The sequence below is a fragment of the Thermobia domestica genome, chromosome 11 (genome assembly GCF_964235325.1).
Source record: "Thermobia domestica chromosome 11, izTheDome1.hap1.1, whole genome shotgun sequence".
Lineage (NCBI taxonomy): Eukaryota > Metazoa > Arthropoda > Insecta > Zygentoma > Lepismatidae > Thermobia > Thermobia domestica.
The window spans coordinates 158,016,637-158,043,290 of NC_137464.1; the positions used below are offsets into that span (position 1 = coordinate 158,016,637).

At 37.2% G+C, this 26,654-nt stretch overlaps 1 long non-coding RNA gene and 1 pseudogene across 2 annotated transcripts in view; one reads left to right on the forward strand and one right to left on the reverse strand.

Annotated features, from left to right (window-relative positions):
- LOC145663686 (protein yellow pseudogene) overlaps nucleotides 1-2,531 on the forward strand; it is a 47,600-nt pseudogene extending 45,069 nt beyond the window's left edge. The window contains exon 2 of the transcript XR_014127227.1: nucleotides 670-2,531. The product of XR_014127227.1 is annotated as a protein yellow pseudogene (transcript). The remainder of the gene's footprint in view (nucleotides 1-669) is intronic.
- LOC145664522 (uncharacterized) overlaps nucleotides 1-22,676 on the reverse strand; it is a 139,544-nt gene extending 116,868 nt beyond the window's left edge. The window contains exons 1-2 of the long non-coding RNA XR_014127453.1: nucleotides 22,624-22,676; nucleotides 20,118-20,229 (exon numbers count right to left, since the gene is read on the reverse strand). This is a non-coding gene — a long non-coding RNA (uncharacterized LOC145664522). The remainder of the gene's footprint in view (nucleotides 1-20,117; nucleotides 20,230-22,623) is intronic.
- Nucleotides 22,677-26,654: the final 3,978 nt, after the last annotated feature.

The following is a 26,654-nucleotide window of genomic DNA, read 5'->3' on the forward strand; positions in this document are numbered from 1 at the left end:
AATAAAGAGATGAAGTGTGACTATGCTCAGCTGTTCCACTTAAACCAATCAAATAGTTTATTTTACCTCCAGTTATTTTGAACTTTCTTAAGATACACTTAAATAAAATATTACTACTTTCGCACTAGTTTGGACTACTATAATTTATTTTTTAAAAAGTCTCAACGTAAGCTAGGGTGATAATTTAATTTTTGGAACATCTGTATGAACGGAACTTTCAGAACCATCTGTTGCTTGTCATTATGCTATGCAAAGCAAACATTATGTAACTAATGTACTTATATAACTATTTTGAATGGTGATAAATTTTCTACAAACAGAATTGAAATTCTTTCCACGAGGTATTGTTGCTCATTTTTATACATTTCTCTTGATATTGGCAGTGTCAGATATCTTTGTTCTCCTAGCACGGTCTTTAATTATAGGAACAAATGGAAATAAGAGAAAAGTTGAATGAATAAGGAAGATGAATAAGATGATCTAATTCTGTAATTGCATGTTTTGGGTCGACACTACACAATAATTTCTGGAGTTAAATTGCCACTCCTCATAGATTACTCGTTTACTTGCGCTAAAACCAAAAATAGTTTGTTATGCTAAATTGAAACATTATTTACTACTGCACATAGAAATGTAAATAATTATAATACTATTTTTTCTTTCTTCCAGATGTTACCTCGAATTAATAAGCCATGCAGACATCACATAGCGTTTCGACGCTTTTCTTGATTACGATTCTCAGCTATTTCCTAACCGTTTCCGCCATTTTAAGGGAAATCTATTCATGGAAAGTAATAGACTTCACTTACTTTAGTTCTTTGGAACGTTGGTCTGCTATTACAAGTGGCGCTTTTATACCAGAACATGTTGTGCCGTTAGATGTGGACGTGTGGCGAAACCGAGTGTTCATTACGTTACCTAGGTTAAAACCAGGTGTTCCGGCCACGCTAGCTACTGTTCCTTACAATAAGGGACCGTATTCTATGACACCAAAACTAAAACCTTATCCTAATTGGTCCATGAACGAGGAAGGATTTTGTAGTGGTTTAACGTCAGTGTTTAGAACTAGTATTGATGAGTGTGGTCGCCTATGGGCTTTGGACTCCGGAATGGTTGATGTCTTTGGCGAAGGCGAACAGTTGTGCATACCTCAAATTGTAGTGTTTAACTTATACAAAGATATTGTGATAAAACGTTATCGCATTCCCAAGGATCATTTAAAACTAGGCAGTTCACTGCTAATAACAATAGCGACAGATGTTCGTGATAATTGTGATGATGCTTTTGCGTATGCTGCCGATGTTACGGAATACAGCTTGCTTGTTTATGATTACCGAAATGATAAGTCCTGGAAAATAGAACACAATTATTTTTATCCATATCCCTTGCATGGTAAATTTTCCATAAATGGAGAATCATTTTCGTTAATGGACGGTATATTTGGTTTGGCGTTGTCACCACTAGAACATGACGATCGTCTCTTGTTTTTCCATAGTCTTGCTAGTGTCAGACAATCGTGGGTACCAACATCGATCCTTCGAAACGAAACAGCTGCTATACATCATGACGAAGCTTTTCAAGTGTCAGAGCCTTGCAAACCTTCTCAATCAGCGGCATCAGCAATGGATAAAGATGGTGTTCTGTTCTTTGGACTTCTAGGTAGAAACTCTTTAGCATGTTGGAATTATCAGAACCCCTTTTCCATTCGATTTATCGAAGAAGTTGCTCGTAATGATGTTACTCTTCAGTTTACCAGTGGTATAAAAATTGATGATAAACGGCGTTTGTGGACTGTTACGTGTAGGTTCCAAAAATATATGCTCAAATCTTTAAACCATAATGAAGTGAATTTTAGAGTGCTTTCAGCTCCAGTAGACATTTTAATTCATGGTGGAGTTTGTGACTATTAATTATGAATATTGGAAAATAACTACGACTATTGGATAATTATGACTATATAAGATAATTATGACTATTGGAAGATAAAATGTGATTATGGAGTGAAAAGAGTTCTATAACGTTTTCTATAATACATGAAAGAAAGTAGCAATTAAAGCGTTTGCTCGTAACGAAAGTAATTAAAACTTAATTTTGCTTTTGGTATTTCAACAACTTTTTCTGCAAGATTGATGTTAAATTATGTGTATTTAATATAATTTGATTTTTTTTTTACATTGGACAAAACGAATACAAGTATTTCGTATTTCGTCATCTGTTCAAGTTGAATACTGTACAACATATCCATTATTAACCTTTCTAAGCTTGTTACATACCTTCGAATTTACCATCCAGCTTGTGACATGTAAATTGTATGGGAATTCAATTTATCTTTCTTTGTATCAGAAATTAAATGCAAATACCTAAATTTCATAACTATTTTTACTTTATTTGACATTGCACTCTAGATTGTCATGTGTCAATACCACATCTATAGCTTATCTCTAGAAGTTCAGAAGGAGAACTAGTTTAATTTTCAGGTTTCAGAGTAGCAACTCCAAGAAAATTCTAGAACATATTCTTTATTTTATATGAATCGGTGAATGTAGAAATAAGACATGTTCAAAATCCTATTTTTTTTAGAAATTTCAATATAAAAAAGTATCATATACTATACTGTAGACCCTATATCTACTTAATTTGTATACTCTCTTTTAGAAAATACTGTCTTATAACCTAGAAATATATATTTTTGTACTCATCTTTGATTTGAATAAAAATGACTTATTTTGTGTTTTTTTCTTCTAAACACCAATCCGCATAAATACTCAATACTATTTCACATAAATATCTACGAGTATTAGAAGGTAGTGGGAAAGTATTTCGATAAAGAAATATACAAATCTAAGTGATTTATAGCTTCTAGATTTCAAAACTAATAGGAGATTCAGAGGAGTTTCTACTACAATGGGATGTGAGGAGTTCGAGCCCATTGTGTTGTTGACTTCAAAAAGAGCGCTATTGCTGGGTACAACACCTGTATTTGTCGAACACAGGTATGATTGCAAGTCTTAACCAAATCAAATGACAATATTGTAGATGGTTGAAGTGGACCGTGAAGAGGCTTTGTGGAATTGCTGCACAACCCATGATGCTAATGTCTAGGAGCTCAGCGTACGAAAACATGAACTTCGAAAACAGTGATCACCAACTACGTTTGATATTCCTTAAATTTCAAGAGCTGTACTGCCGTCAGTTTCCGTTGAAATATCAAGAACGAAAACGTACTATATACATTGATTAATTTGCAAAATTTTGGCAGTTATTTTCAACACTCAGGTTATACAGAAAAATCCTGCTGTTTATAGTGAAATCCAAGGTAGGTCTACTATTCGGGATAGTATCCGAGCGGAGTACATACGTAAAACACTCGGCCAGGAAGGGACACAACCATCTTTGGATATTTACTCGTAGGTACCCAAATTTTGTTCATGAGCTGTGTATCATCAAGTCTAATCAAGTGAAACGTTTCTGAATGTGTTTACAGCATGAGATGGACAGTACAATGGTGAAAGTCAATCTTGAAGAGTGATGAATTCGTATAGTATTTATCCTTCCTAAAATCTCTCTGAATAAGGTATCTCCCAGGAAAAAATATATTATCTAAGTATACCCTTGTTCACCATTAAATACAGTGTTGGTGGACTTCGTCAGCTATGGCATCTAAATATTGGTTATTGTAATGATACAATGGCAGAAGAGGCTTACAGTAACGTTCTGGATTTTGAAAAGTGATCCAGTACTATGACGTTTTACAGTATGAGCCCGTTTGTGTCAAATATCATAATGCTAGATACCATTTCAACGATTATTAGGTAATGTACGTGGACATCAATGTACACTGATAGTCTCATAAATCAAATCTAATCATACTGAGAAATGGTGAAAAGAATTTCTATGAAGATTTAAGATCAGTCAATATACGGCTAATTAGCTGAGAGACTGTGCAATGAATGTTCAAATAAAAAGCTATAGGCCTTCGTCAATTTGTAGCAACTTTATTTGATATAGTGAAAGTTACTGGTGAGTTGCACGAAGTAGTATTTTTACGAAACATTGACATAGCTTAGCAATGTAGGTTGGAATCTGTGCCAAGTTGCATTTTGTAAATAATGAAATGAAATGAAATCTTTGAGTTTTACGTCCCACGGTTATGCCGGTTAGGCTAAAGGAGACCGTGATTATGAGAGATGAGTGAAATGGTGGAATGAAGAAAGTGGGAGGAAACGGGAGAACCCCGAGAAAACCCACGAGCACGGTGTTTGTCCACCACAAAGTTCACTTGGCGGGGGCTGGGATCGAACCCGGGACCCCAAGCACCAGAGGTGAACGCTCTACCACTGAGCCACCGCGCCACCGCATTTTGTAAATAAGTACTAGAAGTATTATAAAATATCATACCCAGGATAATAGGACTATCAAATTTTAAGAAATTCATTTAGATATGCAAAAACTTCTCATACAGTAATTGGCCCGATAACGAACCAGTTTATATTCATAAAATCCACTATTCCTTCACGCAATCTAATTTACTTGTTTAACTTTTTCGAATTTTAAGAAAGCAACTCCGTTTTGGGTAATTATTTATTCTTTCTTCACCTTGAATTTTAAAGATTCTTCATATTTCCGGATGCAAGTTATTTCCGGATCGATAGGGTATCAGGCCAATTTATAAACTTACTGAACACAATCTAATAAATTTGGTACGTGCCTATTGTAGGATGAAACTTTGAATATTTAATAATACGCTTGAATTTTGAAGAGGATGAATTGTAGCGTATGTTCTGTTAGCAACATATATATATATATATATATATATATATATATATATATATATATATATATATATATATATATATATATATATATATAGATGGTTCTAAAATTATTATAAGATTCTACAGGAAGTCATGTAATACAGAGCGTTCCACGAATAACACTAAGACCGTCTCCTGAAGAAACTAAGGCAGATAGAAACATGAAACCTTTTGTATGCTTCAAGGGCCATAAAAGACAACATTATGCTGATATGCAGAACCCCTCATGAGGGGTGCTCAAGGGGGCTACGAGGGGTAACAAAAAATTTTAAATAGCAACCACCACCGTGTCGTATCTCGTTTGAAAGGTAATCACGTATAGAGACCAATTTTGGAAAATACATGTCGCTAGCGTGTCTCTAACATGGCAGCCATCCTTAAGTACTGTCGAATTTCCACCCATAACACTAAGGCCCGTCTCCTGAAGAAGCCAGGGCAGATAGAAGCATGAAACATTTTGTAACCTTGAAGGGACACAAAAGACAACATTATGCTGATAAGGAGAACCCCTCGTGAGGTGCGCTTAAGAGGGTTACGGGGAATAACTACAAAATTTTAAATAGCAACCCCACCGTGTTGTATCTCGTTTGAAAGGTAATCACTTGTAGAGACCAATTTTGGAAATTACATGTCGCTAGCGTGTCTCTGTCCAACATGGTGGCCATCCGCAAGTACAATCGAAGTGCGCTAAACTCATAACACTAAGGCCCGTCTCCAGAAGAGACCAAGGCAGATAAGGCATGAAACCTTTTGTAACCTTGAATGGACACAAAAGACAACATTATGCTGATAAGGAAAGTTCCCCATGAGAGGGGCCTAAGAGGGTTACGAGGAGTAACTACGAGTACTTCGACCGTACTTAGGAATGGCCGCCATGATGGACAGAAACACGCTAGCGACATGTAGTTTCCAAAATTAGTCTCTACATGTGATTACCTTTCAAACGAGATACGTCGCGGTGGGGGTTGCTATTTAAAATTTTGTAGTTATTCGTGGAACGCACTGTATAGTTTATTGAAATGATGGTTATATGCTCGGTAGTATAAAATACATAAAGTTAATTGAAGTTCTATTTATTTTAATGTCATAATGGTTGGCGCGACCACATTATTTGGAATCTACACTGAGCCAATTACCGTTTTAAATAGAATCGTTTATATCACAGTTGAAAGTACAATGAAATTGTGATAACTTGGACAGAGTAATATCGTACACTGTAAAAAATTTCGCCTTAAATTTACTGACCGATTACCGTCAACTCTCGCTGCCATCTGATTACCCTAAATTTTACGGACCACCATTTTTTCATAAAAACGGCAGCCCGTATATTTAGAAGCAAAATAATATCGATCGTGTTTAGAAACAAATTTGGTACCGTATATTTTAGGGTAATTTACCGTAATATTTAGGGGTCGTCTTTTTTAAAGCACAGGTGTGTTATTACCGTACAAGATTTACGGTAATTATCACACCGATTCCCTATCTAGAGGTCCTTGCCGGTCCAGCATGCCCTCTTGCTAGATCCAGTAAGAATTCTTGCTGGGCAATATATATTGACCCAATTTTCATTGAATTGCTGGAAACTGTATCAGTACACACACTGGCTAGCAATAATTTTTGCTGGATGGATGCAACTAGAGTGCACACTGGTCCACTGCTGTTAAAGACTACTTAAATAAAGAATACAAAAGTGAACGAAAGAAGCGTTGCACCTATGACGTGCATAATATCCATAAGAATAAAAGTTGAAATTAATTCTTAGTTTGTAATATCGAACCTTGTTCTGATATTATCTTGAACATACATTGCTTTTTCTTTTCATAATTACCAATTTTGTCATGTATTGAACAAAACACTAGAAGAGGATTCGATATTACAAAAAAAAAAAAAAAAAAAAAACTACTTCTTGAATTTTATAGCTGAGTTTTCACACGCTTTGAAGATGTAGTTGGAACAAACATCCATGCCCTTTTAAGATATTCATAAATCGATATTCTGTTCCAGTGTTAAGACTAGCTTTATTGCATGTATTTTCGCTATGAGTACCAGTAGACTAATAGACCTCAAATATTCTAATCAGCGATTCATTCGATTAGTCGCATTATTACGGTTTCAGATAACCAAGCAGGCACCCGACAACATAGCTTAGAATGACCAGAAGTAAGACTAAACAAGTGTAAAACCGTATGACTTCTCACAACACTGCCTACAGTATCCAGTATCCGCTATCCCAAATTAATAAATACGTGTTTGCATAATTATGTAACAGTGGCATCAATGCTTAAAAAAAAAAAAAAAAAAATTCACTAAACTTCCAGAGTATCGAACTTTTACATATTTATTAAACGCTCAAATGTATTAACAAGACACCAGAACAGATTATAGGTACTCAGAACAAACTTAAAGATAAAAACATTTACAGAAATATTTTTCAAATCTAACAATTCATTTATCCAGAAAAAATAATGACAGCATGGGCATCCGATGAAAATTTTCTAGGGAACTCATCTCCCTGGTTACTATATATATTACATTTGATATTTATTTGTATTAAGAAATTTAATACGTTTTCTTTAGCTAGGGGAGTGACCCCCCTGCCCCTTCTTCGGGCACCCATGAGTGACAGTATACTTTTATTTCTGTAACATGAAAAATTCCAGTTGATGCAACACAATTTATGTAATGCTGTCACGGTAAACTACGAAGCACTTTTCCTAAAAGCTTTTTTTTTTTTTTTTTAAAGTATTTCAACAGTGTGATTCTAATTCTAGCTTCACAAACCACTCGTAGTTGGCTACATTATCATAAGACTTTATACAGATGGTGATCAGAAAAATGGAAACACCTGAACGAAATTGCAACTTACCAGATTAATATGGTGTCGGGCCACCTTTCGCCTTCAAAACAGCCTTGATGCGACGTGGGATGGAGGCATAGAGGTCGTGAATGGTAGCAAGTGGAATTTTACACCATTCCTCGTGCAGGGCATCGGCCAGTTCTGTGAGAGAGGATGGAGATGGAAATCGTCGCCGGAGTCGTGTTTCCAAGACGGACCACAGATGTTCAATTATGTTAAGATCTGGGTATTGGGCGGGCCAGGGGAGGTGTTGAACTTCATCCCGATGTTCCTCAAACCACGCTGCAACAACGCCAGCTGTGTGAATGGGTGCATTATCATCCTGGAAGATGGCGTCATTGTCCGGGAACAACATCCAGACCATTGGATGCAAGTGGTCTCCTAAAATTGCGACATAATCGTTGGCAGTGATTTGTCCGCTAAGTGTGACCACAGGACCCAATGAAAACCATGATATGGCGGCCCACAGCATCACCGAGCCGCCGCCATGTTTCACAGTTGGGCGGAGACACTGCAGATCATAAGCTTCTTTATGCGTTCTCCACACATAAACACGGCCCGTGGTTGGGAATAGGGTGAAGGATGGCCCAACAGACCATATCACACGTTTCCATTCCTCAACGGTCCAAGTTGCATGGTCGCGGCACCATTTGCGGCGTGCGAAAGCGTTATGGTCCCTGATGAGCGGTTTGGCCCGTGCAACACGACCCCGTAAGTTCATGTCATGTAATTCGCGGCGGACTGTGATTGTCGAAACAGGGTGGGGGAGGTGCTGATTGAGTTCCTCCGTCACTTGCTCCGCAGTGGCACGACGGTTCTGCGTGACAATGCGCTTTAATACCCGGCGTGACCTGTCACTCATGATTTTCTTCCGCCCACTGTTCCGCTTCCCCGATGTGGTTCTCCCGTGTGTTGTGTAGGCCGTCATCACCTTCGACACTGTCCCACGCGACACACCTAACACAGTAGCCACTGCCGTCACACTCACTCCACATAACCGCGCACCAACAATTTGCCCTCTTTGAAAATCTGAGAGATCTCCCATTTTACACTGCCTCCGTCTGCTGCAGCCACTGGATACTGCTGTTCCACTGCGCCTGACGTAGTATGGAGACCGACCTAACACACCACCACCAGGGGTCCGACGCTGTGGGTGCCACGACACCACTGCCAACCCATACATCTGACGTGTTGCCAACTATAGGTGTTTCCATTTTTCTGATGACCATCTGTACACCCAACAGCTTCTTGGTTTCGAATCGTTGCACTTTGGAGCAATCTGCTTGCCACGATAGCCAACTAAAGTTTTGTTTGTCACCGAACAAAGTTCAAATATTAACATGGTGCTTTCCCATACATTACGTGGCTTAATGTTGAATTTCCAGGATATCTTCAACAGTAGTAGGCCTACTGTATATATCACACCAGAAAACCACACACTAAACAAACAAACAAACAAACAAACAAAAGAAAGAAACAAAACAAAACAAAGCACAGCATATCCGAACCTAGGCGCCATCAATCCTCGCTTCGAACATGTGCTTTTTCTCTCCAATGCGCATGCCTGACACAAGCATCTGACAGGAAAACGGTCTCCTACCATTATTTTAGAAAAACGGTAAACCGTACATTTTTCAGGAGGCACTTATTTTCAAGGTTATTGGTTACAGTGTACTCATCATGGACACCATCAAGGGGTTACCTATTCTTATGAAACCAGCCTTACATTTATGGCCGGTTAATATATTGCTCCTAGATGTATGGGTATGGAATTTTTACAAGGCCCCCAGGAACTACTTAAGAAATCCAATGATTCTCCAGTCTATTGCCCAGTTCTTTTTCATGTGCTCCCCTCCTAGAGAGTGGAAATCAACCACTATATGCAGTGGTGGCACTCGAACATTATAAGGCAAACTCACCTCCCCTTTGGAGAACATAGCCCAAAATTACCGAATCTCTTGGTATGACCTCAGCCAACCAGAGTATAACCAGAATCCCCAGCCGAACCCGAGGCTCGAATCCTTGCCCTGCCTATCTCCATGTCGTTCAAAAATGAAATAAAATAGTTCAGTTTTACGTCTCAGGTTTATGCCGACTAGGCTAAAGGAGACAGTGATGATAAGAAATGAAAGAATAGTGGAATTAATAAAGTGGGAGGAAAGAGGAGAGCCCAAGAAAACCGATGCACACGGTGTTTGTCAACACAAAGTTCACTTGTCCAGGTCGTTCAACTGGCGCAATAAGCTACAGTGCAGACGCCCATCAACCACCTGTAGGACCCAAGGGTACGTCTTTGTTTCCCATTTAGGAAGTACTCAGAAGGATTCTCTTCTCCGGTAGGAATGATAGGGTCCCAATCCCTGCCTACTTCATTGTACAGATGAGATAAATTGTATATCATCGATAACAGTGATGAAGTCCACCTACACGAGGCAGATATTCCCATTTAGGGGGGCACCAATCAATTTCCTCCGCTAAATGCGGCTACGTAGCTAACGAGGTCCTACCACCTGCCTCATTGCCCACTCTGGTTAGAGACCGTGGACTCAATGGTCCGTGTCTTTCGCCCGTTTAGAAGACTAGTAGGTTTTTCTGACCTCCTCCAGTATCCTCCTTTATCTCCTCCAGCAGGGGATCCCATCACCACCTCCATCTGTGTTCATAGCTTGTCGAGCTGAACAGAATGCGATTTTTCATTATCTCAAGCCTGCATTGTTTGTTCCTTAACGGAAGCGCTTGACGGTGGAAACCCTATTTGGCTCGGTTTTCCTCTCCCTCTCAACACGAGCTTGGGATCGACTATGGTAGGATTATAATAGGAAACTCAAAATTGTAATGTTGATATTGTATTCTTATTAGAAACAGGTGCGGTGGAGTAAGTGGTTCAGACATCGAAGCCTTAAGCCATATAATGGCAGTTTACACAATGCTGATTTATCGTCTATGACGATTATACAGGATGTTTCAAAACAACACCGATAACGTTTGGGAGGTGATTCCTGACATCAAGATAAGACAAGAAGTATAGACCATCCTGGATGTACAAGTGCTTCCTTTCGGAGTTATAGGCTGCCAAAAACATGAACAAATGAAGTTTAAAGATCCATAGCTCCAAAACTATGGGACCTAGCTTAGTCAGGTCAAGACTTCATTTAGGAATTAGTGTGTGCCCTATCCAAATATCCAAGTTTTAGATTCCTGCTGCACTTCCGCAACAATTTTTATAGAGGTATTTAAAGAGTACTTCAAATTATATTAGTGATGAGCAAATGCATGACCAAGACCAAGACCCGGGTGGTTTTGGTCTTGCACATCCAGTCTTAGTCTTGGTCTTGCACTGGAACCTTTGGTCTTGGCCTTGGTCTTGCACACCCAGTCTTGGTCTTGCTGCAGGAGCTTGCAAGTTTTGCTTTTAAGAAATCTTATGCTTTTCATACGTAAATTTTACTCTGGATAAATTCTACAATGCGCCAATAGTAACGCAAATACAATGTATGTTTCTAAATGAAATGTAGTTTACCTTCTTGTAAGTATGATGATAGTATACAACATGGGTAATAACCTTTACTTTTATTTTTTTCAATGGGCTCCCACGCTTCACTACTTACAAGATAAATTACAACATTTCGTAAGCTTTTTATATTTTTTAACAGATTCAATACTCTACTGGTTCCCAAAGTGGGGAGACGCATGAAAGAAAATCAAGACGGCACAGATTATTGAAATACCATAAATTGCTAAATTATTTTTACACTCTAAAGGCGTCAGATTTTTTTTTTATTTTCAACTAAGATTAGCTAATCTTTGTATCGAACAAACTTCCAATTAAATATTGAGATTTTATTTTAGTGATTCCAAAATATACTCTATGGAACAGAAACATGGACTTTATGATGAAAAAGCGATGAAAAAAAATATTGGAGCCTTTCGATAAAAGAAGAGAATTAGCTGGGTTGAACGGAAAACGAGAAGGTGTTAGAAAATAGTAGCAGTAGGGGAGAAAAGAAGAATTTTAGATGTAATTAAGAGGAGGAAAAGGAACTCGTTAGGACATGGCTGAGGAAGAACTTTATTATGAGGAACATGCTAGAGAATATAGTGGAAGGAAAGAGAGGGAGGGGGCAAAGGAGACTGTAGTTGAAGGAAGGTATTAAAACAGAAAATTGCTACGTCAAGACGAAGAGACTAGCTGAGAACCACCGTATATCGAAGGTTCTGAGCTGCAACAAGTGACCTGCCAATACTGGCAGAAGATCTATGATGATGTTATGTTAGCAATATTGGCTAAAAAAGAGAGAGAAAAATTACAATAATAACGATTATAATCAAACCTCTTAATATTTTAGTATAACTTGAGTAAAAACTGAAAACGACTCAACTGCCCATGTCCTTTGTGTAAACAACTTATACACATACTTTTGACCTATATTAGAAATACAAAAACACAGCATCAAACTCCAAGTTATTTGAAATAACTGTACAAAATCAGTCTCAGTTGTGAATATGGATTATTTTTTGTTGTAATTCTCGTGTGCCATATATCTGAGGAGGCTAAAAGTTATATTGATAAACAAATCTTGAAACGTATAAGCACTCGCCCATGAAATCAAACTTGCGGTCACATACCCAAGGTTTTGTCAATGTCATAAAAATGTTATTTCGATATTAATTTTTTGAGCACACATTAAAAATTTCTAACGGATGCTTGAGCCTTGGAGGCAAGGCCATATCCATATAGTCGGCACCTATGGTGTACGGAATTATCGATGTTCAATACTACATTTCTCTTTAGCTTTGGAAGAAGAACACCACTAATATGTTTTGAAATGATGTAATATCTAGTTTTACGTGCCACGATTAAGCTCCGATGCTAAGAGAGATTGTGATGGTGAGAAATGAATGAAATGGTGGAATGATGAATGTAGGGGGAAACGGGAAAACCCCGAGAAAACCAACGCACACGCTCTCTATCCACCAAAAAAGCTCACTTGGTGCAAGCTGGGATCGAACCAGGGACCCCAGCACCAAAGCTGACGGTCTACCACTGAGCCGGTACTTGTGCAAGACATTTGCGCAAGAGTCTTGGTCTTGGTCTTGGTCTTGCACCCCTTGGTCTTGGTCCTGGTCTTTCATCGTGATTCCTGGTCTTGGTCTTGGCCTTGATCTTGGTCTTGCACCCCTTTGTCTTGGTCTTGGTCTTGCATCGTGATTCCTGGTCTTGGTCCTGATTCCTGGTGCATGCAAGACTCTTGCAAAACCTGCAAGACCAAGACTCTTGCGCTCATCACTAAATTATATGTTCGTAGCCAAACACCCTTTATAAATATTGCTTCCTGAGCGCCTTAAGATCCTGAAACATGTATTTTTGGATAGTGCGCATACCAGTTCTTAAGTGAAGTCTTGTCCCGACTACGATAGATCCCATAATTTTGGAGCTATGGACGTTTTAAGTTCATTTGTTACTTTTTCAGCAGCCTATAACTCCGAAAGGAAGCATTTGTGCACCCAGGATGGTCTATACTTTTTGTCTTATCTTGGTGACAGGAATTACCTCCCAACCGTTGTCGGTGTTGTTTTGAAACACTCTGTAGAACTGATAAACTGCAGAAACACGTACAACGGGAATACCTGCATGCTGCTATTGATGGTGTCCCAAAACAATAAAGCACTGCCTATATTGGAAAGGCAGTGGTCAGAAATTTTGAGAGTAGGAGAGTAGGTACAGAAATATAAAAAACACGTAAATTTAGAGGGGAAAAATTGTGAATCGGTTGCTTTTCCTTAAATTCATACTTGCTAAACAAGTTTTATGTGGTAACTTCAGATGTGAAAAGCAGCTTTTTGAAGGTATTATCTTGACTTGTAGAATACTGGGTCAGACATTGGGTATAATGAGGAAATTAGTTCCCCGCATTGAAAGATGGAAGTTATATGTGATTGATGTGACCTTTCTATTTTGAGTGTTATAAGAACGTGTGTTGAAAAAGAAGAGTTATTACCTTTTGTGGAGCGACACGGATTACTGAAATTGAGCAGAAGGGTCGCAAATATAGGAAAGTATTGAAAATAAATATATGGAAGAGTTACATCGTGTTGATGATGTGAAATGTCTTTGGCAAAAGTCGGCAGTGATTGTTATTGGTTTCGAAGACACGAAGTTGTTGATAAAGGTCTCATTATTTATAGTGTATTGATCTAAATGTAGAAAAGATAGGAAAGGAATATTACTTATTCAAGGTCTCTACTAGAAACGAGACATTGGTCCATAGCTTCTTCAAGGAATTTCGGAAATGTACAAACCATCATTTTAAATAATGGCAGTTTATATGTTGAGAAAGCAATTAACCTAAGCCAACCTAATGCTTTTAGCAACATCCTTGTTTACGTATATATCCACTGTCACTGATGCGCTTGCTCCCTTGAGACGCACCTTGTCGCTCGGGCATCGCTGCTGCGCTCCTCCTCTGGCTTGGTTAGATAGCGTTCGTGCTTTTTAGTGGCCACGTAGCACAGGTCGGTTGTGATTTTTACACTGTAGTTTCTACGAAATATTTCCGAACGTAGTATTTACACACAAAACTGTAAAGGGCTCTTAATACGAATATGCACTGAGGAATTACTGAGAAACACTGTCTAAAGTAGTGACATTTAATTTCGTGATGAATGATAAAAATAATTTAACATTTTTAAGCCTGAAAGCACTGGATCTACTCCGCGGCACAAAGGCTTAAATTTTAATCTCGGAGTGGAGGAAACTGTACACACTAATGTTGGTTCAGGAGAGTGTATTACCACAACTTACTAATAAGGAGGAAGAGATAAATCCATATCTGCAACATGTGATGAAAGTATATAATAATTGAAGGGCCCTTTGCAATAACAAGGTAAGTGAAAAATGGAGGTTTTAAGTTATAAAGTTTATAAATTTAAAGTGCAACGTGCTAATTACCAGGAGTAAATCTGTGTATGCCTATGGAGAAAAGTGGTGTAGCACCTAGTCTATGCTTCGGAGAATAAAACGGCAAATACCGAAAATGTGGAACAATAAAAAAACGAAGGTAAAAAAGTGAGCATTTACCTTGTTATTACATAACCTAAACTAATGATGAAAAGAAAAAGGACAGCAGGAACACATAATGATGTGTGTGACAACAGTTATGTGTTGCAACACACGAGGACACAAAATATCAATAATCTGACCATTGTAGGCAACAAAATCCGGAAACTGCACTGTCTTGAGTATTGTTTAAATCTTTAAATCTGGTACGTACATTTCAGTTTCAGAATCCGGGAGTACAGATACAAAAAATAGCAATGTTCAGCACGTTCTTGTAAAACTGCTGCTTAGCAAGGAGTAACTAATTGCAGCAGAGCTTCCACATCCTTCCTTGAATTCTTGATTCCCGGTTTGGCTGGTTTCTTGTTGAAGAGTGTCCAGTGATGGTACTTGCACGGAATAAGCTTTTTCTCCTACGCCATTATACGTTTCTGAAACTGACACAGATCCATGTTGGGCGTGGAAACAAGCTCCTCCTTGCCCGATTTACTAGTAAATCCGAAAACCGGATCCGGATTAGATATCCGAATTACTAATTTCTCTCTAGGCCGTCGAATAAGTCAATTTCGTTGTGCACTTTGGTAGCATTCAGATGAACACTACCGAATTTGCAATCGAACCACGCGGAAACGAAGCATGTGTGTTAAACTTTTGACATTACCCTAAATGTGGCTCGGAGATCTACAGTTCTACTTGAATTTGAATTAGCTATCCATTATGAAAGTGACATAATGAATGTTTAAAGCATTCTCTATATATTCGAATAGTTCTAAAAAAATATGTAAAAACAAACGTTATTTCTATATTACTGTTTGATTTCTGAAAACGGAACTTTATAATGGTAGGTTCTTTTCTTACTACGTTTGAATTCCACAGTTTTATCTGGTCTCCCTTTTCTTTTTCTTCTTCTCTCCTTTTCTCTCTCTCTCTCTCTGCCTTCGGAATCTCTGTGTAATAGACATCCATTGGTTTCAATTTTCATTGTCTGTTTTAGTTTCTCTCTACATCAACTTATGAATCTTATTTCGTCTCGGTTTTGTTATTTCATTTTATCGAAACTAATACATGTGTAGTTTGAAATAAGAATTGCGCTCATGTTGTTAGCTAATTTTAGTATAGGAGGGAAGAAAGGGAGAGAGAGAGGGAGTCTCTTTACCTGACACGATTATGGGATAAGAAGGTGTATATTGGGTGGCCTAACGGCACGGCGTTAGCTCTCGCAATTTCTTTGATGCGGAGTGTACCACGCTACTGATGCAATATTCAGTCTTTTAACATTAAATTTTGAGGGTAGAGGCACAAGATATCCGGAATTTGTTCTATAGATTTTGAGTGCGATCTGAATTAAAATTTCAAAATTTGTGGATCGGATCCTACTTTAAACAATAAGCTCTGTCTCGTAGCCTTGCTACTGATGCAAAACTGTAATCAATCAAACCAAACAAATGAATTTTATGCGTTTCGAACAAACTTAGGTTGCAGGATAAATTTGGCACCAACGTAGTTTTCTAAAAATATTTTTAGATGGCGTTCGGAAAACAAAGAATCCAAGTCTATTTTCAAAAAGGTTCACTTTTTCTCAGCAAACGAGGTATCTTCGTAGCCAAGAGTTCGAAATAAATTAAAGAAACAAAAAACCACGTGAAAAGGTGTAGTGTGGCTAGAGTTTCATAGGAGAAACGCTTGACAAGAGCGAGTCTGAAACAGGGGAACAGGAGGGCTAATTTTTCCCCTCCCTGCTCATGAAATTAAGATATTAATATTGTATTGTGTATGCTGTAGCATGGGAAAGATTAACAAGTCAAGCTCCGAATGCCATAGTCAGTAATGCGTAGTTCCGTTACATAAATGCCGGTTGTGTCAAAAAGAATACACATACGGAAACCGTAGTATCTTCGCAACCATGAATCCGAAATGAAAGAAGAAAACTACGTGACAAGGTGCAATCTAGAGATTTGTGTGATTGTCGCTACAGAGGGTTATCAGGCCCCTACCCTGAATTTCAGATTTTGGGGTCAGTAATGCAGATTTAGAAACCTTTTGCTGAACAAAGTCCAACAGAGCAAATTTGAAGTCCTTACACCAAATAAATACTAATTTTGTTCAGTTATCATCCATTTCCATTGGCCGCAAGGAGATATAGGCCTATATTGCTCTTTTGTATATTTTCTGGCCCAAGGATTCCGAATTCTCAGCCTGCTTAAAATTCTGGAAATTGGGCCTAAGCAACTTTTCAGTTTTGAAAATCTGTATTTCCTCCGTAATTATTCGGTGTAAGGACCTCAAACTTGTTCTGTTAGACTGCTTATCAAAAGGTTTCTAAATCTGCCTTACTGCACCCAAAATCTAAAATTCAGAATGGGGGCGGTAACAATTTTCCCCCCACTGACGCCCCTGTTTAGCGGCTGTCATATGAAACTAGCCCACGCCCTTTCATGTGGCTTTAGTTTCATTTATTTCGAGCTTTTACTGCGAAGATATTACGTTTTGAAATAGAATTCATTTGCTGAGCAAACCCCAACTTTATTGAAAAAGGACTTGGATCCAGTGTGTTTTGAATATCCCAAATATTAGGCTACTTTTTTTTTTCAATACAATTACTGACTAAAAAACAACCAATACATAGGTTTGAACAAAATATTCTAAAGTTAGCACAACATGAAGTGTGCTTCAGACATTACTTTTCGAAAAATTATTATTTTTAAATAAATTTATTATCATCAGTGTTTCGAAATAGCAATCAAATTTTACAACTAAAATTTCACCCACCTCCAGATGACCATTTGAGTAAATATTATGCACTCGTGTGTACAATTCCGATAATAATACAATTAGCTATAGATATGCTACATTGACTTGATCCCTAGTCTTCCGTTGCAAGCGCTGCTATCGGCTGAAGGAATTCCATTCGTTTTCTCTCGCTTAGCAACAGCTGGACCATTATTGGCTCAACGCGTGGGTGTGTGAGGGTGTGAGCATTAGTTCGCATTTTTGCCACGGCTCAAGACATTTTGGCAGCACAATAAATGTCGCAAGGAATGCCATGTTAAATACAATTGTTATTCGAAAGTCATCTTGTAAATCACTGGCGCTGCACGAATGAAATTAGGTATTTTTTAAAAAAAGTGCGTTGTAGCTTACGGAAATAGAAAGTCAGCATTATGAATCCGGTATGGACATTAAAAAGTCATTTCGAAAAGCGCTGGTGCTAAAAACAAAATTTGGCATATTAAGGTGTATTATCACTAGTAGACTACGAAAATATTGCACTTAACGGTATATACAGAATAAATCTGTAATACCAGTTGGAAGTAAAGAGCAGAAGGTCTTAAGAAATAAGTTATTATACGATTTTGAAATATACTATGTTTAAAATCATGTTTTAAACTGATCAATATGTTTAAAATATGTTTAAAACATTTTGAACATCTTTTTCACGTCTTAAACACATGTTTTGCTCTTTAAAAAAGACTTTTTTTTTCAAGTCTGTGGTCTACCAAACGACTTTCAGTTGATTTATGTGTGGTGAGCACATCGACCTCCAACGTGATTTCTACTGGATTTCTAGGCCAATTAGCTTCAATTTAGTTAAGTTTTGTGTTACCCTCACATTGACTCAAACGCGACTGTTACTGAGGTTATAGGCCTACCAGATTGCTTTTAGTCGAATGATGTATGGTCAACACATGAATAGTAACTTAAATATAAATGGGTTTGTAGATCTACATCATGTACTTGAGTCATAACTTTATTACATATGAGTATATGATTGTCTACATATGAGTATAAACTAATTATTTGCTGAGCAAAACTATATATTTTCATCAAAATTCAACACGTGTTACAGTTTCACCAACTAACTCTTTGGCTTGATCAGACACTATGTGATACAGGATAACTGTACAATCGTATATACATACAACTGATGAAGCCAAAGAGTTAGTTGGCGAAACTGTAACACGTGTTCAATTTTAATGAAAATATATAGTTTTGCTCAGCAAATAATTAGTTTATATTTAATTATAACAAAGCAAAGCTTCTACTTATGGGAAATACTACATATGAGATCGTACATCAGCTTTACTGTTCTGACTATACTTCTCTGTTTACATTCTAGACGTTACGGGTACGTTTGTGTTTTATTTTTCTTGTTCTTCCCTTCCTAGAATCAAATATGTTTGTTATACATAAAATTAATGTTTTCTGTTAAATTGTGAGTTTAAGAGCTATCAGATCATCAGATCCCGGCGATGAATAGTGTTTATCTGTTTAGTCCACAAAATAGACACAGTTCCATAACTATATGAGATATAGACATATAGTTTGTGGTGAGGTCAGAACATGACCTGTTGCGTGGAAATAACACAAAAGAAATGAAATCTTTCAGTTTAATGTTCCATGTTATGCCTTTTAGGCTAAAGGAGACAAATGATTAAGACAAGCGAATGATGGAAGAATTGGTGGAACGAAATGTAGAAAGAAACAGGAATACCCGCAGAAAACCCACGGATATGCTGTTGTCTATCACAAACTTAATTTGAAGGATCTTGCCAGGGACACATTCACCAGACGTAAGCGCTAAATCTCTGAGCCACCGTGTCCCCGTCCCCGACATAGAGAAAGGAAAACAACATACATTATGATTGATTAACTAATGATCAATTGACTGACTTTGGTTAATATCATTATTCACCTTATGTTAAGCAGAACGAGAGGCAATTTAAAGAAAAGTAAATCACAGTTTTCAATGAAGATTGCATCCAGACTTATCAAAATACGATCGAACGCATCCACTTCTTGAATCATACAAGAAAGGAGCAGCTTCATCACTTCGTATCATTCGTTAATTAGATATATTTTCTCGTGTCAACATACTTTATATCTACTTGAACAAGCTGATTCTTTGATAATTCAATATAACAAATACGTGTATGATGCAAAACATGGGAAACAAACATTTTCACAACCATTGCCAGGGGCAGAAGGGAAGGGATACAAAAGGCACACACAGCTCGCTTATGTACCCTAGCTGGAAGGAAAATACAGAAAGCTGCAACCAATACATCACCTCTGTTGCAGTATCTTCTGAAGCTTTTACTCTCTGATTTGAGATGGAAAATAAGTATTTATTCTATGGGGTATATAGAATGTACACTAAATCGGCATCCATCATCACAATGTTGGCAACCTTAGCCTTAGTGTCAACGAATTATAGGCAAAGAATAGTGCACTAAGTTAAACGTCACTATAAGCGGATTGTCGACATAAGAGTAGCGTTCAAGGTCAAACGTAAGTTTGCTACCTTGCACAATAATTGAGTATTTCTTAAAATCTATTAAAAGATCAAACAAGTAAAGTGCAATTGTTTTATTAAAGGAATTCAACTCACATTTACAAGGTGCATTCGTGTTAAAAAGAAGGTTTATTGTCATCGTGCAAGTACTGCATAATGGAGTTAGCAGTCTTCAATATCCAATCACAATTCTTCATATTCGCCATACCTGAATGTTAAGAGAAAAAAAGCTCACAGTATATGAACATTATAAGTTACTTCACGAAAACAACTTAAATAAAACTAGTCACCAATTTAAAACCAGGTCAACTATCAACTAATATAAAAACTATTAGGAATATTACGTTCAATTCTTTGACTTCCCATAGTTTAGTATTAGATTCTATAAATTATGCTCACTGAAAATAATAATTTCTTGAGCTAATTCTAATTGCAAATTTTAAAATAATTCCTTTAAAGAAAATGTTTCGTTAGGAGATGTAATATGGAAGTGCATCAGAGGTGAAAAAGAAAGTATGAGAGATGACACTGCTAATTTAATTTCAATACAACCATCACGAGTATAAACGAAGATAAAAGGCAAAAAATGTCCGTGCTTCTACCTTGTTTCTTAAATGGAAACACGAATCATGCTATACTGCAAAGCTACTACTGATATATTTAGTTTCGAGATGATTTCGAACACCTTCGCACAAAGAAACTCATTTTTTTCAGTAGGCTATGAATACTGTACCTGTTGGACTTCTGGAAAGAAATGAAATCTTTAAGTTTTACGTCCCACGGTTATGCCGGTTAGGCTAAAAGAGACGGTGATGAGGAGAGATGAGTGAAATAGTGAAATGAAGAAAGTGGGAGGAAACGGGAGAACCCCGAGAAAACCCACGAGCACGGTGCTTAACTTCTGGAAAGAGATCTAGTGTGCCAAAGTATAGTAACGAGAACTATTTACTCCATCTCGTATTTGCTAATGAATGCAATATTAAAAAAAAAAGTTTTGATGAAAAATAAATCAATCAAATACAAAGGCCAGGGACGTACACAGACAGTGAGTCGTGGAGCCACGAACCTCCCCTCAGACATCCCAAATTTACTGTAAATTTGGTCTAATTTTAGGGACAATTTAACAAATTTTAAGGGCAATATAACAAATTTTAATATAATTTATCTTCGTATTGAATTTGGACCCTCCCGAAATAAATTCCTGCGTAGTCCCTGTATAAGACTGCTAACAAAATTACATATTTTAGGTTATGCTATATTGTATAGTTCTTTAATAAAACTTTCGTAAAATACGAAGAAGTTCATTAGAGTCATTTTCAACAAACTCAGCTCCAAACAACGAAAATACATTATGAGATAAAATCGACTAGTAAGGTTAAGGCGAGGAAAGATTTTTCGTAAAAGATGTATCTCCGCAAATTTCCCCATCGGGGGGATTTTATCTCCTATCCTCTTATTCTTGAGCATGACTATTTACTTCAGCTGAAAATAAGGAACATACTAAGTTTCAGTTAAAACCAGGTGATGTTACAAAAGTTTCTGTTGCTATTTATATAGTTGAATGTTAGAGGCTTCTTTAAGGTCATTTCAATAATACTGTATAGTTTTCTAAAAATGGTCTTTTATTGTAATCAGCGACCGAAACAAAGTTTTGTACGAACAGAAATATCAATAGCCTACACTATACCATCTCAATAATAGAAAACACAACAAGCATTTTGCATAACGAAAATCTCAAGACATTCATATCCCCATATCAAAATATCTAAAATGGTTGACACTTTCATTACAATTTTGTGAGATGGCAGGGAGAGCAACTCTCACTTTTAGTGAAGTTTGTCTTTTCTAAACTGGATTCAGAAGTAAAACTGTACGTAGTATTTGAAGAGAAAGAACACATGATATTGTTCTCTTTGAGAAGTGTATACTAGTTTTTGTTTGCGCTCACTTTTGCAATTATTTTTCGAGTTCTTGTAGTATTTTGAGTTTGGTTCTCTGATCAAATAATCGACGTTTAGTTTCTCTTAAACTAATTAATTCTCAATAGTCTTTATTTTCTTTTTGAAGAGGTTCTAAGGGCACGAACCTTATTAAATAAGTAATCTTTTCGGCAACTTAACTTAGTTGTGATATAAGGGGCAACATAGAGCTGTGTAGTGTCGATGACATGAAAGTTTTATAATATAACACAGACCGTATTAGGAGTCTCTTACTTAAGCGAATTCAAACAGGCAATTACATTGGTGCAAGAATTTTTAAGTTCCGGTTGTACAAGCTACACGATTGTCTCATATGGCTTTTGTACACATCAGGAGAATGGCTAATTCGTTTGCACGAATTTTGTAAATTTCACTCTGAAAAAGCGAGCATAAAGGAGAAAACTATCATTATGGTACCGTATTATACTTTTTGAACTGTTACACTTAATAGCACAAAGTTATTAGGTATACATTTTTTTGTAAATATTAGGCGTCTGTAATTTAGTATAAACTCAGTATAAAGAATGCAGAAGCAAGTGGCACAAGAGGAGGATGGGTCAGAAAACATGATCTGTGGTAACGCCAGGGAGCATTTTGTATTCTTAAATAGTGAAAAAGCGTACCTTATAATAACCAATCATACACTTAGAGGGAATGCTGCATAGTCTCTGACAAAGTTATGTTGGGAAATTGAACTATTGTTACACTGCTGATGCTGTTGTTTCGGCGATTAGCCTGACAAGAAAATAAAAAAATATATTTCAACATCAGAACTGAGTTTTGATTGTTATAGCCAGTTCCAAACCCATTTTTAGAAAGAAAGAGAGCCATGTTTGAGAAAAATGAAAATTACATTTGTGATCCGTTCATTAACAGAAAACTTCCTTTTGTGGGCATCTAAGGTCTGCAACGAAAGTGCCCAAGGACAAAGTCTAAGGGTGCTGTAGCAGAAATCTTCTGAGGTTAATCTCACTTATAAAAAAGCATGTTATTGCTCACTTGTGGTCGCAATAAGCAGAGCTAAAGATAGCCTGTGGAATACAGATTTTATGATGGGGTAGTCATAGCACCAGAGGCAGACAAGGGAGCTGAGAATAGTAGCAGTCGGTAACGGTGGAAGATACAATTTACAACAGATTTCAGCCATTTCTCGAGATGTGATTCAATAACGGTGGCTTCTCTCGCTTCCCTCAGTTGGAAACCCGGTCCGGCCGTTTCGAGGACAAGAAGAATCTGAAGATGGCAATAACTTCTGGTGACGGAATTCTTCAGTTGACTATTTGGCAATCACTAACAGACCAGTGGCCGGCAGTTCTGACCACCAGATAACGCTTAATTGATGTTGACGGAAGGCAAACGAGACTTCAAGTAATATGCGCCGGTTATAAACTGGAAGTCCGGTGGACGTTAGTCTATCTAAGACCCTATACTCATATTTTCATAGTGCTATGGCATTCAATCCGACTCTTGGAGCCACTGCGGTCATGTTCATGGAAAAATGAACAAACTCCATGGCTCTGGATAAGTAGAGTAACAAATAAAACACAGTTCTGACCAGAGCAGAATGAAATATATTAAAAACTATACTTACAATGTGTTACAGTTTCAAGGACCTAACGTCCTCTTTATCAGAGTGTTTGTGTCTGATGAAGAGGACGTTAGGTCCTTGAAACTGTAACACGTTGTAAGTATAGTTTTTAATATATTTCATTCTGCTCTGGTCAGAACTGTTTTATTTGTTATTCATGGAAAAAATATCCTGAAAATGCTGCTGTTTCAACGACAAGGCTTAACTGAATAATTATCATGTAAATTATGAAGATCCTACTAGTTCAGTATCATTCAAGCAATCCTGACAATTTAGAAAAATAATTCAGACTACTGAACACTGGCTTCACTGGCTAATATTGATGCATATTTATTGTAAAATAATTGCGTGGTTGAGGTCTTTGATCAGGATCGGGTGCTGTGAGGTTTGTTGATCAGTGCACTAAAGCAAGTTCCATATCTATTTTCATTTTAAGAACTGAGTTTCAAACTATCCACCTCCACGCTTCAACAGCATCATAAGCAGGAAAAGGATACTTAACACACACATATAAAGGATGAAGAGAAATAAAAGGCAACTTAGACAATATAGGCTTATATTGTCCCATCTGTCTCAAATTGTCGTCTTCCTATTACCTACGTCTCTTTCTGCAATGTACCCTCTAGTAACATTGATGGTCTCTTCTGTATGTGACTATTATCAGACCTAAATTATAGTATTCTCGTACGTATGGCATTCTGAGAAAAATATGACCATAATTGAGTGATTTCATAATTTCGTTTACATATTGCTGAGGACATCACTGTAAAATTAAGTTGTCGAAAAGATACAGATGCTGATAAGCTTCCACAAAGAAGAAACTCAAAGGACGCGGTACAGTGCACATTACTGAGGCAATGATCTGTGATGTGTCTCAAGGAAGGTGTGTTGTTATGAAATATAATGACGCAGAAAGTTAATTTTGGGAAGGTTACATTGTAATGCGTATCTTCCGATGCATACTTCAGTAGTTTCAGCATAGTCAAAAAGTATTACGAACACGCATTTGCTGTTCAGAGTGGGGAATTGATCGGAAACCCTACAGTGAATGTTACAGTCCGAAGATATGTAGCGAGACAACAAACAAACTGTGTATCTCCGACTGAACTGAATCCGAAACGGACCCAGTAAATGTGATACTACCGGTGTTGCATGAAATTAAGACAGTGATGACATCAAAGAATCTACCCGCACAGTGTTTTATGTCCATTGGTTGCAAGTGTCCCAACTACCATCTATATGCCATTCATAAACTCTGGTTCACAAACTTGTTAATACGTTGAAAGCAACCATTTGGTCCAACACAAAATCAACTGCAGGCCTGCGCCACCTGACTGGAGATCGGTGGATATTGTAGTCACCGTAAATGAGGCGGGGATATATATGTAATATATAGAGAAGAAGTCGATACAAAATGGATGAAGCTAGTTTGTTCCTCAGGTCAGTGCACCAAAAGTTATCCGCGCGGTTCCATAAGTATGATTGCTTTTGTCACTGGGGAAAATTACAGCTATTTCACGTGAACAATGTGAAAAATAATTCTGCGTATTACCAAGAATATGATTTGGCGGTCATTTACAACAAAGTCCTCATATAGTATGAAGAAGCGGACATCAAACTGGTGATACTGCTTCAGGACAAGGCATCCAATCACACAGCCAAATCATCGCTGGCATTCTACAGAAGGATGGAAGCTAGAACTGAAACTAGAGCGATTCCGTTCACCGACATTCGAGTGAGGAGTCACAAAGCCAAGACGGTGGACTGATGTGCATTTGGACTTCTAAGGTATTGCTTTTGTTTTAGTAAGGTATGCATAGTTCCGACCTCTCGAAAGCGACCCAATAAGAGTGGAATAAAACTGTCCCTTGTACACCTGCAAAAGAGTTTTCTCTAGTTAAAGTGCACTACCAAGAAATCGTCAAGAGTACTGATCATCGCATCCAATGCATTTGATAATGGTGGGAGTGTCATAGATGGGTAAACAATTGAAAATCGTCGATGTAGAAACCTATCAGCTTCTGTATTACCTAAAGTTAATAAAATATTACATTTACACTATTATATCAAGTATTTTATTTTAAAAATCTATTATAGGGATATACTGAAAGTTTTCAAAATAAATCATTATTGAATAAATACTTAAGTTGCATACGAAGACTTTTCACTCTTATTTAAACCAATCACAAAATATTTATCTGTGAAGAGAATTCGGATTATAAGCTGTTTAAATCCTTGTATGGAGGATATGTAGTAACTGAGGAAAATAAACTTTTCACTCTAAAAATGTATCTTAATATAATTCATTAGTTTTTTTTATTTCTATATATAACACCAACTTGAGTACAATTCTTCGCATGGGAAAGACAGTTTATGAAAATAAATCCAAAAATTAAAATATTATTGAAATTGTCTACTTTTTCCTTTAGAAATGGTATTTTCAAAAATGCTGGGACACATTTACACTGATTTCTGCAAGGAGCTTATATGCTGAGTTTTACCTGCCTAACATGAGGCACTCCTTTGAGACATAATTTTTTATATATAATTTAATCCTTGTACTGCCTGAGGATAGACGTTGTAACCAAAAAAAAAGAGTAATAAAAATGCGGCTCGAATCTCGTGCTATGTTTGAAAATAAAATCCAAAAGACTAATCCGTTTTGTGATGGAAAGGCCAGAAACAAATCGATTTCAATGGTTAGTATAATATTAACATGTTTGAAAAATCTTAAGTAAGTAAAGAAAGAACTATATTTAGGAAAGGCAATAGTCACCTCAGTGGTCAAGCCCTTAGCTCTTTTGCGAGTAGGTCTTAATTTGATCGTAGGGCACCTAAATGTATTATAGGTATGCGTTTGGGTTATTTTCGGAGTTCTCGCACTATTTATTATAAAGAACGTAACAGTGGGACACACCTAATTCCAATTTTACTTTGATTATATAATGGCTAAATAGATGAAATAACTTCTAATGTTACACACTGTGAGTAAGAAAATATCTTACCTTGTAATGTGTTTCACTGTTCTCACGCAGTGGGATTTAGTGCAGACATCTCCGTTACATA